General features: G+C 34.7%; 1 protein-coding gene across 2 annotated transcripts in view; it reads right to left on the reverse strand.

The window, feature by feature from the left end:
* The window catches only part of LOC101893835 (zinc finger protein 704), a 461,725-nt gene that overhangs the window by 369,949 nt on the left and 78,160 nt on the right, over nt 1-13,616 (reverse strand). The gene's annotated exons all lie outside the window — the stretch shown is intronic.

Genomic DNA, 13,616 nt, shown 5'->3' on the forward strand with positions numbered 1-13,616 from the left:
TTGTAAATGTGTGTGAGTGTGCATACATTAGGTTGAACCGAGTTGGGACGCTAATTGAATGTTTCCAGAATAATTTATGGGAGATATAAATTTGAATTGATTATGACTGTCCGATATGTTATTATACCCTCCACCATAGTAGAGATCGTGCATTAAGTTTGTCTTTCCATTTGCAACACCGCAAAATATACATTTTAGACCCTACAAAGTATATATTCTTGATCAGCATTAAATTCTATGTCGATGTCCGTCCGAACGAAATGGAGTAGGTTGATAAAATTTTACTTAGATCTGCAAGACTTTTGGTATTGAAAATGGATTATATAGGTCCATGTTTAGCCTCATATAACTGTACCGACAGATTTAAGTTTGCAGTGACAATTTTAACCCGAATTTGCTGTAAACTGGCAGAATATGTTCCCCTTATGTAAGAAACATCCTTTCATAGGAATGTTCATATAAATCTGAGGTTTATTTGATTTGTGTCATACCTTTCCAACGGAAATGTTTAAAATTTCGTATTTGAAGTTATTTGAAGGATACTACTGGCTATGACAGAGAATAGCCTATGCTGCAGGTCTTCGTATAGACCCCATATAACGGTACCTCCCTATACTCGGTATTTTGATGATTTTAGCGGCATTATTTCAAATTTTGTATTGTAAGTTCATAATATTGCATATGTAGTATGATTTTAGCATTTTTTAAAAATTTATCCTTTAAGGCACTATGGGTTGCAAACGTGAGATCGAGTTGACGGATGTTTATGGTGTATGTTACATTTTAGATTTTTTATATAAAATTATTTTTAGGAGGAAAAAAAAATCATGCAGCTCTGTTAACGTTAACAGGCACCTGTTATCTTCTATGTTAAATGTTTTTTTTTTGTGTCTTCGCTAAAATTTATCGTGGGGGACCTCTCAACAAAGAGATCTCTTTTTTCAATAAAAAAAATGCTAGAAATGAAGTCAATAAATGAAAATTAGGCACTATGGGCCCAAATGGTACTTCTAACAGTTATATCTAAGAAATTACTTTTAATTTCTTATCGAAAGCAAAGGATTACACAGAGAACTACCAAAGATATAGAAGTCTAAAGATGAGGCAAGACAGAGTGAAAATATTGCCACCAGGTGATTATGATATGTTGTCTTAACAACACAGTTAATTAATTGGATTAATTGTGAATATTTATGGGAAAGAATTTTGAAACCAAATTTTTGGATTATACAAACTTTTGCTTGTCATTCTCTTCTAAAATTGTGTTTTTTATGTTAACATACCTCTGACATGAGCTCTGTCTCAGAATGCATTTTCTCTAGACTTTACCATTTTATGTCTTTGGGACAACGGCCTCAAGGGCTCAAAAATATCTATTGAATAAAATTATTTTTAATTAGTCTTTATATTAAAAAAGTCAACATAAAAAATCTTGAGATCATATTTAACAATTTACAAGCTATGAAAGAATTAAAAATGTGGGAAAAAATTCTAACCAATTTCAACCAATGGATATTTCTTAACGCTACGAATCTAAGTTACCAAAATGGAGCGAATTAAGTTAAAAATGTGTCCAGAAGCTTCAAACTACCATTGAAGCACCGACTTATGGGGCTGATGACGAAATGTAAAGCAATATTTAAAATATTCCTAGGTCAATTTTTTTTTTCAATTAAAACCTATATTGGCAAAATACTTTCTATTCTGGAAAGAGCAGAGATTGTCGCAATATTGGAACTATAACAAATAATTGACCCACACTGAGTAATTTTATAAGGAAGAATTTATATCATATCAGAAACTGAGACAACAAATTACAACTAATTTGGTAGGAAAAATTTTCTTTGGCTTTTCAAATATTTCAAATCGAAAGATACCATCAATATTAAATATTTTTGGGCCGAAATGTTTATACCCTCCACTGTGCGAAAAATCCATTTATGTTCAAATTGGCTATCCCAAAAATTAAATTCAGTTACATAAGGACTAAACCTTCATTAAATATTTATTGAGAGAAATTTATCTACCGACGAAGATCACTAAATACCAAATTAAAACTAATTTGGTTTCCAATTGGGCCGAAATCTTTAAAAATACCGAATATTAGTAGATACTGTTATATGGAAGTTATATCAAAAAGTTAACTTATATTGAACATTTTTGGGAACAGTTAAACCTGCCAATGAGAAACAAAAATGTCACATTACACTAAATTGGGGACGAAACATTTGAAATGCCGAAGATCAGGAACCAATTGGAACCAATATTTTCCATTTTCAATGCCAAACATTCTAGGGATAATATCATGGCCTGTGCAATATTCCCAGAATTCAAATTGCAAATTTGTTCGCTAATCAAGAATATATTTTCGCTAACATCAAATACACGAAACCGGCCGAAAATATATGTGGGAGCTATCTAAATCAGAATCGATTTCAATATAATTTGGAAAATGTGTGTTTGTTCCAAATTCCGTTACAAATTCCAAATTTGAAGACTGTACCTAAAAAAATCGACAATGTAAATTTTTTGGAGGTACCTCCGATTCTGATACTATATCTCCTATTTCAAGTGAAATTTCAAAAATTTATATACCCTTTGTTAGTTTCAGGTCTAATGCTTAAGTTCATTTGGAAATTTGCAGGAAATCCTCTTCAACGGCTTTTGAGCCCATAGGTTACCAACGAACAAGTAAACAAACAATCAAACGTACAAATATTTTCCTCTTTTATAGATATAGATTTCTATGCTATAACTTTGACCGATATAGCCCATTTTCAAAATCAATCATCCAAAACGTAACACGAACTATTTTTGCCTACTTTCAAAGCTCTAAATAAAATTATTCAACCTTTCCCATTTTTAAACAGTAGACTCTAATATATGCCCTCATGCTCAATGTATGTAAATTGTTTATAAAAAGCTTAGAATTTATATTTTTTATAATAATAACAACAACAACAAAAAAGGTAAACAACTGCCCACTTTCCATATAGAAATCACAGCAACATCAGCAGCATAAAAATATCTACTATTTAACGAAAAAAGAAAAAAAAAACTAAACAAAACAATTTATTGCTTATTTTGTTGTAAATATGCTACGGCACTATTGAGGAAGTTTAGTTGTTGGAACCAAGCCCCAACACCTCCTCTCGCTCTCCCATAAAGCTATTCTGCCCTGCTATGCTTGATTCAAAACAACTGGGTATGGTTTCTTCTATTCAATCAAGTCAACTATGTATATGATTGTAATTCTCCACACCCCATCCCCATCCATTCCCTTGTCCATCCCCACCACACCAACAAGAAACAAGTACCCAAATACATAGAAACATATATCTCAAATACGAAATAGGTAAAATTTGTAATCGGTGAATATTTCACTTTACACAGAGATAACATGGCAGACAGGCGGACAGACGGACAGATACACAGACGTATACAATTCAACATAGTTGGATTTCTACATGACGTTATGTGTAGACGATATATACAATGTTGGTATTTACATGCATACATATGTACGAGTGCATGTAAAGCTTTATTCATACAAAGTATCTGACAGTTTGGTGGTCACCGTCAATGCCTTGAACATTAGAAAGTTGAGCATAAATGGGCGGTGAGGAAGGTACTGAAGGTTTGACATTGCTTTTCAACAACGATTTGTTTTTAACTGGCCCTTCATGGTGGCCTTGCCGGGTTTTCTTTAACTTAGTTTCTATTTCAGCAGCAGCATAAAATGGGGAAATCTAAACTTTGTTTTGCTCACAGTTTGCTACTGAGGATGCATAAAATAAAATATATTATTTTATAAATTATTATTATTATATCACCACAGCCCGAGGGGGGTGTTACATTACTCACACGTCCTTCTTTCTTTTTCACTTCTACTCCTCCGGCAATTTATCCATCTTGCCCATTCCACAAGAAAACGACAATGGCCAAGTCACTGGGGCATCAATAAAATTAATGTGAGCATTAATTAATAAAATATTTTTCTTCTTTCGTTTTTTTTTTTTTTTTTTTTTCATTTCTTTTACTGGTCTATTTTGTTTTTCTCCTCTAACCCAAGGCAACGAATAAATAAAACACCAGAAAAAAGTGAAGAGAAAGAGCAAAGTGGCGCCAAGGTGCTTTCAATAAATTTTAAGACTCAGCTTTGGTTGGTCGCTCGGTTAATGGCTATGGCGACAAATGACGCCGAAATTAAAGCCCGCAGGGAAATGCCACCAAATTTACCGGCTGTCATGGACAAAGCAATAACATAAATATTTTCAATTAAAATTGCTTAAAAGAAACACATCGTAATTGCTAAAAATAAAATTTGATTTTTAAATCATTAAAACTTAATATGCGACTGCTATGGAGTGAAATTTGCAAAGAGATTTAAATGCAATCAAAGCTTATATAGAATTGATGTCACTAGATATACTATTTTTGCAGATGTAGATATCAAATTTTCAAGCTGGCGTATCAGCGGGATGATTTTTATTATAATATTTGAACTGTTATTAAGCGTTAGTTATTCTCCTATAGTGTTGTGTTTTATACTGCCCAGTAGAGAGAATATTCTCTAGAAAAAAAATTCTGCTTTAGCTCCAACATATATTATGCAGATTTTAGCCAATTCTATGGTGCAATCCGAGAAATTAAAAAAGGGGACATGACAAGGACAAGGGTTATGGGGACGTGTCATTTCTGATCAGACTCCAACTCCAAAAATAAAATCCTTTTTATACCCTCAGCCATTTGACAGGAGGGGGTATATATCATTTAATAGGTCAAAACGTGCCTCATCGAAATAATGGTCTTGGACCCCAGGTCCCTTTGGACAAAATTAGTTTCAGGGCATTTGGAGTCGATCTAGCAATCTCCGTCCGTTCGTTTGTCTGGCTGGCTGGTGCGCACAATAACTCTGGAAGGAAGTATCCGATTTGATCCAAACTTGGTACATTCTAATATTATTATCAATCTTAGATCGAGTTCGGAGATGGACAAAATTGGTTCACTACTTCTGAACCTCCCCCAGAAAAGGTCAAAATTTTCAAAAAAAAATTTTTTACTGCATAGAATAAGAAAGGATAATACGATTTGTTTCTAACTTTGAAAATTCAAATATTGGCATCAGTTCTAAGTCAGGTGCGAAAATGGACAATATCAGTACCTCCCCCAGAATTTTGGATAATTATAACTATTATTAAATAGGATATAAGAGTTGGATTATCTTCAAATTACACACATCACAATATTTACCCAAGGTCTGGTCTGAAGATAAAATATATCGGTCCACTCCTATTGGTACGTCCCCCACAAAGGGACATATTTTTGAATATCCGTGAAGCTCATAAAACGCAAAATGAACATCCAATTTCATTCGTGCTTGGCACATCTCAATATTTCTATCAACACAAGATCTGTTATAAATTTAGTAGAGATCGGACAATCCCTTCTGGTACCTCCTCCACATAGGGTTCAACATTGTGAAAAAGAAAACGCTCAAAGAAAGCGAGGTAAGGATCAAACTCTCTTCAAATTTCACACATAAAAACATTTTTGCTAACACAAAATCTGTTGTGAAGATGATATATATCTGCGAACCCCTTCTGGTACCTCACCCACAAATGGTCAAAATTTTCAACACTTTTATCTGTCATAACTTCTTTACAACTTGCTATGTAAATATTTCTCTTACCCAGAAACCTGAGATGAATGTGGACAATGTTGGTCCATTCCTTCGGAACCTACTCCGTAGAGGGTCATCAATTTGAATAATCATAACAGAAGTCAAAATATATTTTAAATCGAGCATTGGATAAGGGTATACATCTGTCGACAAGACCGAATAATACTTTTCAGATTGTTTTTTCTTTAATGTTCTATACCTAAATTAGATTTCAAACTTACAAAACGCAGCGCACTTGTTCTGAGGCGCCTTTTGATTCAATGTCTACTTAAAATATTAAATTAATGCAGTTTTACTTGGAAATCGGATTCATGTTTAGCCAGAAAGCGATGTATTCTTCAAAAAAGAATCAGTTTCTCAGTCGATTTATGCATGTCAGTCCGTCCAACATTCTGTCTGTATTTTTGGGAACAAAATGCATTTAGTATTCAATTGAGATGAAATTTTCCAAACCCCTTGAAATTGGTGAGAATCGATTCAAAAATAGATACAGCTGCCACATATATATCCTCAACCCGTTTTGGCCAATATCAGTTCAAATGACCTGCATTTTGGCACATCCGACCGAATTCAGTCTAGAAGCAAGTTCATCAAAATTCGGTGAAAATTGGTTCAGATGTAGATATACCTCCCATACATATATGTCTCATGCACTCAACTGGAATGATATTTGGTATCAGATAACTTATGGAAGTCAAAAAGACCTCCGTCCAATTTTATCGAGATCGGTTCAGATTTGGATATAGATCCTATATATTTAATTATCCGATATCAGGTTTGTTGTACACCAAGTGGCTACCATCAGCCCAATTTTGGCAATTCCGACTGAATTTATCCTTGAAATAAGTACTTCAAATTCGGCATATATTGAAAAATGAGCTCGGAGTAAAGCCATTAAAATTCCAAAAAGTTCAAGAACTTACACCGCAACAGAAAGAAAATAAACTCAAAAAAAAAGAAAATAGACTCGCTTGGCCGAAAGTCGTGAACTGCCGAATTTGGTTTTCTCCGATGAGAAAACATTCGTTGTCCAGCAGTTTGTAAACAAACAAAATGATCGTGTTTATTTGCCAAAGAGGTCAGCTGAAAATGTGCACCTGAATGTGTCCACCAGAACTCAAGCGCCAACCATGGAGATGGCGTAGGCCGCCATAACAGCCGATTGTCACTCTCCTCTCGTATTATTCGACCGTGGCATCAGAATAAATGCCGAATATTTTCGCGAAAATATTCTGGAGGGTGTATTAATGCCTTGAGTACGCAAACATTTTAGCCGCAGACCTTGGACATTCCAACAGGACTCAGCACCATCGCACTCAGCACGCGCCACCCAAGAATGGTTACAAAATGAGGTTCCTCGTTTCATTTTCAGCGCACAATGGCCACCAAAATCTCCGGATACCAATCCGTTGGACTATTGTGTCTGGAACATTTTGGAGAGCAAGGTTGACACTAAAAAATACCAAAGTGTCGATCACCACAAGCAAGAATGGGCCAAAATAACGCAGAACAACATTCGTTTTCAAATATCACTTATTTATTTTATACATATTGAATGGTATAACTAATGTCTTTTTTGAGTTACCTATTTTAACGAATTTATTTTACATTTTTTACATTTATTTAAGCGTTCGTGTTCATATCTGAAGAATTCAAAGAATTACAACTTTCTTACTTCAGTTCTTGCATGGAAATTTAAAATCAGTTTTTCCTGAAACTGAATTTTTGCCCTTAAAAACGCCGCTTTGAAAAGTTGTTGTACGTTAGAAAACGTCTTTATCCCTTTTTAAATTTTCAATTATTGGATATGAATTAAAAAAATATTTGTCGTATTTTTACTGGCTGGATTTATACAATTTTCTGTTCAACTTTTACTATCCTAATCTCTTATTCATTACACCAAATTGATATTATGAAGAATCTTAAACTGAAAACCGTGTTTATTCTCTATTCTGACTCTTCTCATAAAAGGGGAATTTCGAACTTTTATTTTTCTTTTTCAAACGTGTTATTTTATTTATCTTCTTCATTCCAATTATGTTCACGTTTTATGTTGTCTAGCATGTTCGTCTCTTGTACTGTCGTTAAATGCAACAATTGTGGCATATCGTCATCATCAAATAAAAATATTTATTTATTTTTTTTGTTATTTTCTTTGCAAACAGCATTCATTCATCAGAAACAAAAGAATCAATTTCTACGGAAATATGCAAACGAAAAAAATCCAAAAAAAAAAAAAAACAATATTTAGAACATTGCCAACTGAAGAGGGAAACAAGTAAAAAAGCAGTAAGTTCGGCCGGGCCGAACTTTGAATACCCTCCACCATTTGGAACGATTTAGAAAATTTTCAAAAAAAATTAAATCCAATAAAAATTCTTTTAAAATCTTTAAAATATCTAATATAGGAAGGTGCCGATATATGGGGGGATATACGATATTGTGGACCTATAAAGACAAATCTATGTATGCGTGTAAAGTACTCACAAGGAACTCCTTGTATGGATTTTCAGATAATTCCATTGAAAAATGTGGCAAAAATCATCAAAACACCGAATACCGTGGGGGTACCGTTACATGGGGGCTATACGATATAGTGGACCTGTATGGACAATTCTCTGCCGAGGTATAAAGTACCCACAAGGAACTCCTTGTCTGGATTTTCAGACAATTCCGTTGAAAAATGTGGGTAAAATCATCAAAATACCGAATATCGGGGGGTACCGTTACATGGGGGCTATACGATATTGTGGACCTATATAGATAATTCTCTGCCGAGGTATAAAGTACCCTCAAGGAACTCCTTAAGTGGATTTTCAGACAATTCCATTGAAAAATGTGGCTAACATCATCAAAATACCGAATATCGGGGGTACCGTTATATGGTGGCTATACGATATCGTGGACCGATATAGCCCATCTTCGAACTTGACCTGCCTGCAGACAAAAGGGAGATCTGTGCAAAATTTTAGCTTCCTATCTTAATTCGTTTAGACTGTAGCGTGATTACAACAGACGGACGGACAGGGCTAAATCGTCTTAGAATTTTACGCTGATCAAGAATATATACTTTGTTGGGTCTAAAATGATTATTTCGATGAGTTACAAACGGAATGACGAACTTAATATACCCTCCATACCTTTTTTGGTGGAGGGTATAAAAAGAATCGAAAATATATGAATATCAACATGGGTAAATGCATGCCAGAATATGCTTCAAAGGAAATCGTCAGTGTGAAAATTATATCTATTCTGAATTATCGTACAGCTGTGTTCTAATTCGAAATGTATTTGAATCGTGCCAAATCGCGAAAAAAAAGAGTTTCACTCACACACAGACAAAAAATCCAAATCAATTCACATTAAAAGAGCAACGAAAAAAACACGAACAAGTAATGCCATTTCAGAGCTTCCATCTGTGCATCATTTGAGGTTTTTCGTTTTTATTACAACATAACTTGGTCCCACATTATTTGGTGCAGAGCCACAGGTTGTATTGGGGTTTTTATCGTTTCTCAATAACATGGAAAGTAAATTTGAAGTCTTCTATTTTCCAAAAATTAAATCATAATGTATGGTATAATTTTTTGCACTGGTCGACTTTTAATGGACACGTGTCATTTGAACATTGGTAATTCAACTGAACAGAATTTCCAAGATTTAAAAATAATCTAAAGTCAGACAAAAAAACATTACGAGGTTTATGTTTTTACAAAATAGCAAAGATGAACGAGCTCACACCTATGCCCATTAAGTTTTTCAAAACCAATTTTCAGTGTGTGGAGAATATCTAAAATTCTATTTTCCTTTTTACGGAGGTTTGACAAATAATAATCTGCTGGTATTAAATAAATGTACATAGGTTTGATAAATGAAAATAGAAAATTTCAAAATAGTTTAAATAAAAAAATGTAAATTAAAATTAAAAAAACAGTAAGGACAGATCAAAAGTCGTGCGGGGGCAACTATATAATACCCTACGACACTATGTGTATTTAGTAGAGCCCCCGCAACAAAAAAACTTTATATTGGGAATTTATGTGAAGTAGACCACACAAAGTATAAACCGAATAACATTGATATGACTTCGATATGCACTATATTCAACAAGTAAAAAAGCTGTAAGTTCGGCCGGGCCGAACTTTTAATACCCTCCACCATTTGGTACAAATTTGGCAATTTCCAAAAAAAAAATAAAATAAATAAAATAAAAAAAAAAAATCCTTTAAAAATTCTGTTAAAATCTTAAAAATACCGAATGTCTATACGACGACGTATACCTGCATAGGCAACTTTTGCCATAAGTTATTACAACATTTAAATGCGAAACTTGAAGAAAAATTTGTTTATAATGTAGCTAAATTCATCAAAATACCGAATATAGGGGGTACCGTTATATGGGGGCTATACGAAGACGTGGACCTGCACAGACAATTTTCTGGCATGGGCTGAAGTATCCATTACGAACTTCAAATGCGAAATTTAAAACAATCCCGATAAATAATGTCGCTAAAATCATCAAAATACTGAATATCGGGGGGTACGGTATATGGGGCCTATACGAAGACGTGGACCTACATGGTCCATTTTCTGTTTTCTGCTGCAGTATCTATTACGAACTTCAAATACCAAATTTGGAACGGTTCCGTTAAATAATGTCGCTAAAATCATCAAAATACCGAATATCGGGGGAGGTACGGTATATGGGGGCTATAGGAAGACGTGGACTTGCACAGATAATTTTCTGTCTTAGGCTGTAGTATCCATTACGAACTTCAAATGCCAAATTTGAAACAATTCCGGTGAATAATGTCGCTAAAATCATCAAAATATCGAATATCGAGAGTTACCGTTATATGGGGGCTATATGAAAACTTGGACCTACATAACCCATTTACGAACGTAACCTGCCTACTGGCAAAATATACATGTGTGCAAAATTTTAGCCTTCTATCTCAATTTGTTCGAAAGATAACGTGATTACAACAGACAGACAGACAGACAGACGGACAGACAGACAGACAGACACACAGACAGACAGACGGACATGGCTAAATCGTCTTAGAATTTTACGCTGATCAAGAATATATATATTTTGTTGGGTCTGACGTGAGTATTTCGAGGAGTTACAAACGGAATGACAAAATTAATATACCCTCCATAGTATGGTGGAGGGTATAAAAATATTTATTGAAGCTATTTTATATATATATATATATATATATATATATATATATATATATATATATATATATATATATATATATATATATATATATATATATATATATATATATATATATATATATATATTATATATTTGTTGCAGTTTTTTCTTTATCTCACCCTGTATCGTCAACCGATTTCTGGTTAATTGTGCATCAAATGACCAATATCAGTCCAAATGACTTGAATTTTGGCCGAATTTCGTCTAGAAGCAAGCACACCAAATACGAAGAAAATCGGTTTAGATATAGCTATAACTCCCATATATATATGTTTATCCTTTTTTTGTTATTTGGGGCCTTAAGTCCCTCATATGCGTAATATGCATTCCACAGGAATGATATTTGATACCGGGTATGAGATACTACTCGAAAATACCTGTGCCAAATTTTGACCTGATATTACATATATTGCAAGATGTTTATCAAAGCTATATGAAAATCCTAACCGATCTCGCTAAAATTTGGCACAGGTATTTTCGAGTAGTATCTCATACCCGGTATCAAATATCATTCCTGTGGAATGCATATTACGCATATGAGGGACTTAAGGCCCCAAATAACAAAAAAAGGATAAACATATATATATGGGAGTTATAGCTATATCTAAACCGATTTTCTTCGTATTTGGTGTGCTTGCTTCTAGACGAAATTCGGCCAAAATTCAAGTCATTTGGACTGATATTGGTCATTTGATGCACAATTAACCAGAAATCGGTTGACGATACAGGGTGAGATAAAGAAAAAACTGCAACAAAGTCCAACACAAATAATTTTTACATTTTTTAATGTTATTGAATAAAAGCAAAAAATGTCGGAAATAGCATCAAATTTTAGAATAAGTTTTGATTTGTTCGAATTGGTTACCTATGGCAAACTGTCAACGCTGCTCGAATATTGCTCTGCGGTATTTTGGCCCATTCCATGCGAAGCGCTTGCTTGAGGTGATCGAAACTTTGGTATTTTTTAGTGCCAACCTTGCTTTCCAAAATGCTTCAGACACAATAGTCCAACGGATTGGTATCCGGAGATTTTGGTGGCCATTGTGCGCTGGAAATGAAGCGAGGAACCTCATTTTGTTACCATTTTTGAGTGTCGCGTGCTGAGTCCTGTTGGAATGTCCAAGGTCTGTGGCCGAAATTTTTGCTGGCCAAGGCTTTAATACGCCCTCCAGAATATTTTCGCGATAATATTCGGCATTTATTCTGATGTCACGGTCGATTAATACAAACGGAGAGCGACCATCGGCTGTTATGGCGTTATAGCGCCCCATCACCATGGCCGGCGCATGAGTTCTGGTGGCCAACCGAAGGTGCACATTTTCAGCTGACCTCTTTGGCAAATAAACACGATCATTTTGTTTATTTACAAAGTGATGTACAACGAATGTTTTTTTCTCTTCGGAGAAACCGAAATTCGGCAGTTCACCACTTTCGCCCAAGCGAAGCAACTCTTTAGCTCTTTTATGTCTATTTTTATTCTGTTGCGGTGTAAGTTCTTACACTTTTTGGAATTTCAACGGTTTTACCCCAAGCTCTTTTTTCAATATATGCCGAATGGAATATTGCGATACGTTCAGCTCACGAGCCATTTTTCGGCCACTGCGACGCGGGTTTCGATCAAGTCTTTACTGCAGTTTTTTATCTTACTCTGTAATGGGAGCTATAGCTATATCTGAACCGATTTTCTCCGAATTCGGTGGGATTTGCCAAATTTCAAGTCATTTGGACTGATATTGGCCATTGGCTTTTAAAGCCGCAACATTTTTGCACTGAAAAAAAAAAGATAATTCCAACGCTTATCTTGATCAACTACTTAGATTCTCGTTATAATGAACTCTTTTTCTAAAAACATTCACACAACTATGTTCTAATAGAAATAGTTTTCTATCGCCCTTTCAATCCTAATTCAAATAACTCAAATAAACATTTTTGTGCCATGTATTGCCGATACAAATCAGTATTTGATGTAGATTGGGAGAAGGAGGAAGATGTACTTGATGTCCAATTTGTACATCGGTTTTTTTTGTTGTTGCAATTTGGTGAATGGCAATGTCACCTCCGCTCAAAAATAGATACGCACACCATGTGCCACACACCTACTGCCGCCAACTGACGGTACAGAATACTAAACCAACAAAAAAAAACGGTGGAAAAGCTTGCCAAGCGCAGAATCACACTGCAACCACATCATCGGTGTCAGGAGTAACAGCAGCGATGAGGTAGAGATGAATTTTGGGGGGGGTTCAGCAAAATAAAGTGACACTGACACAATTTCTTTTTGTCGTATTTTTTATTTTGTATTTGTTTTAGTCGCATTCATTCTCAAAATAAACGACGCTATTTTAAAATAAAAATGAACAACAAAAAAAGCGAATCAATTGGTAAACGAAAGAAGTGAGTTACATGGCGAAAATTTCGAATGAAATATATTTAGATAAACAGAGCAGTAAGAAAACATTTGAAATCACAGGGGGGTTCGATTTTAAAATACCGCTAAATCATTTTGAACAGAACTCTGTCCGCCGAGGAAGTACCTCCTCCATAGTTTACGATGTTGCAAATGCTATCCAAGGTGTTCAGTCATCCAAAACATTGGACTGAAAATTGACTGCATGAGTCGTTCCCGAGGCTTGGCATATGAAAATTTAGCTCCTCTACCAAAAACAGCAAAAGTAAATCTACTGTCCGATTTCACTTTTGGCACGG

Source organism: Musca domestica, unplaced genomic scaffold, assembly GCF_030504385.1.
Source record: "Musca domestica strain aabys unplaced genomic scaffold, Musca_domestica.polishedcontigs.V.1.1 21, whole genome shotgun sequence".
NCBI lineage: Eukaryota > Metazoa > Arthropoda > Insecta > Diptera > Muscidae > Musca > Musca domestica.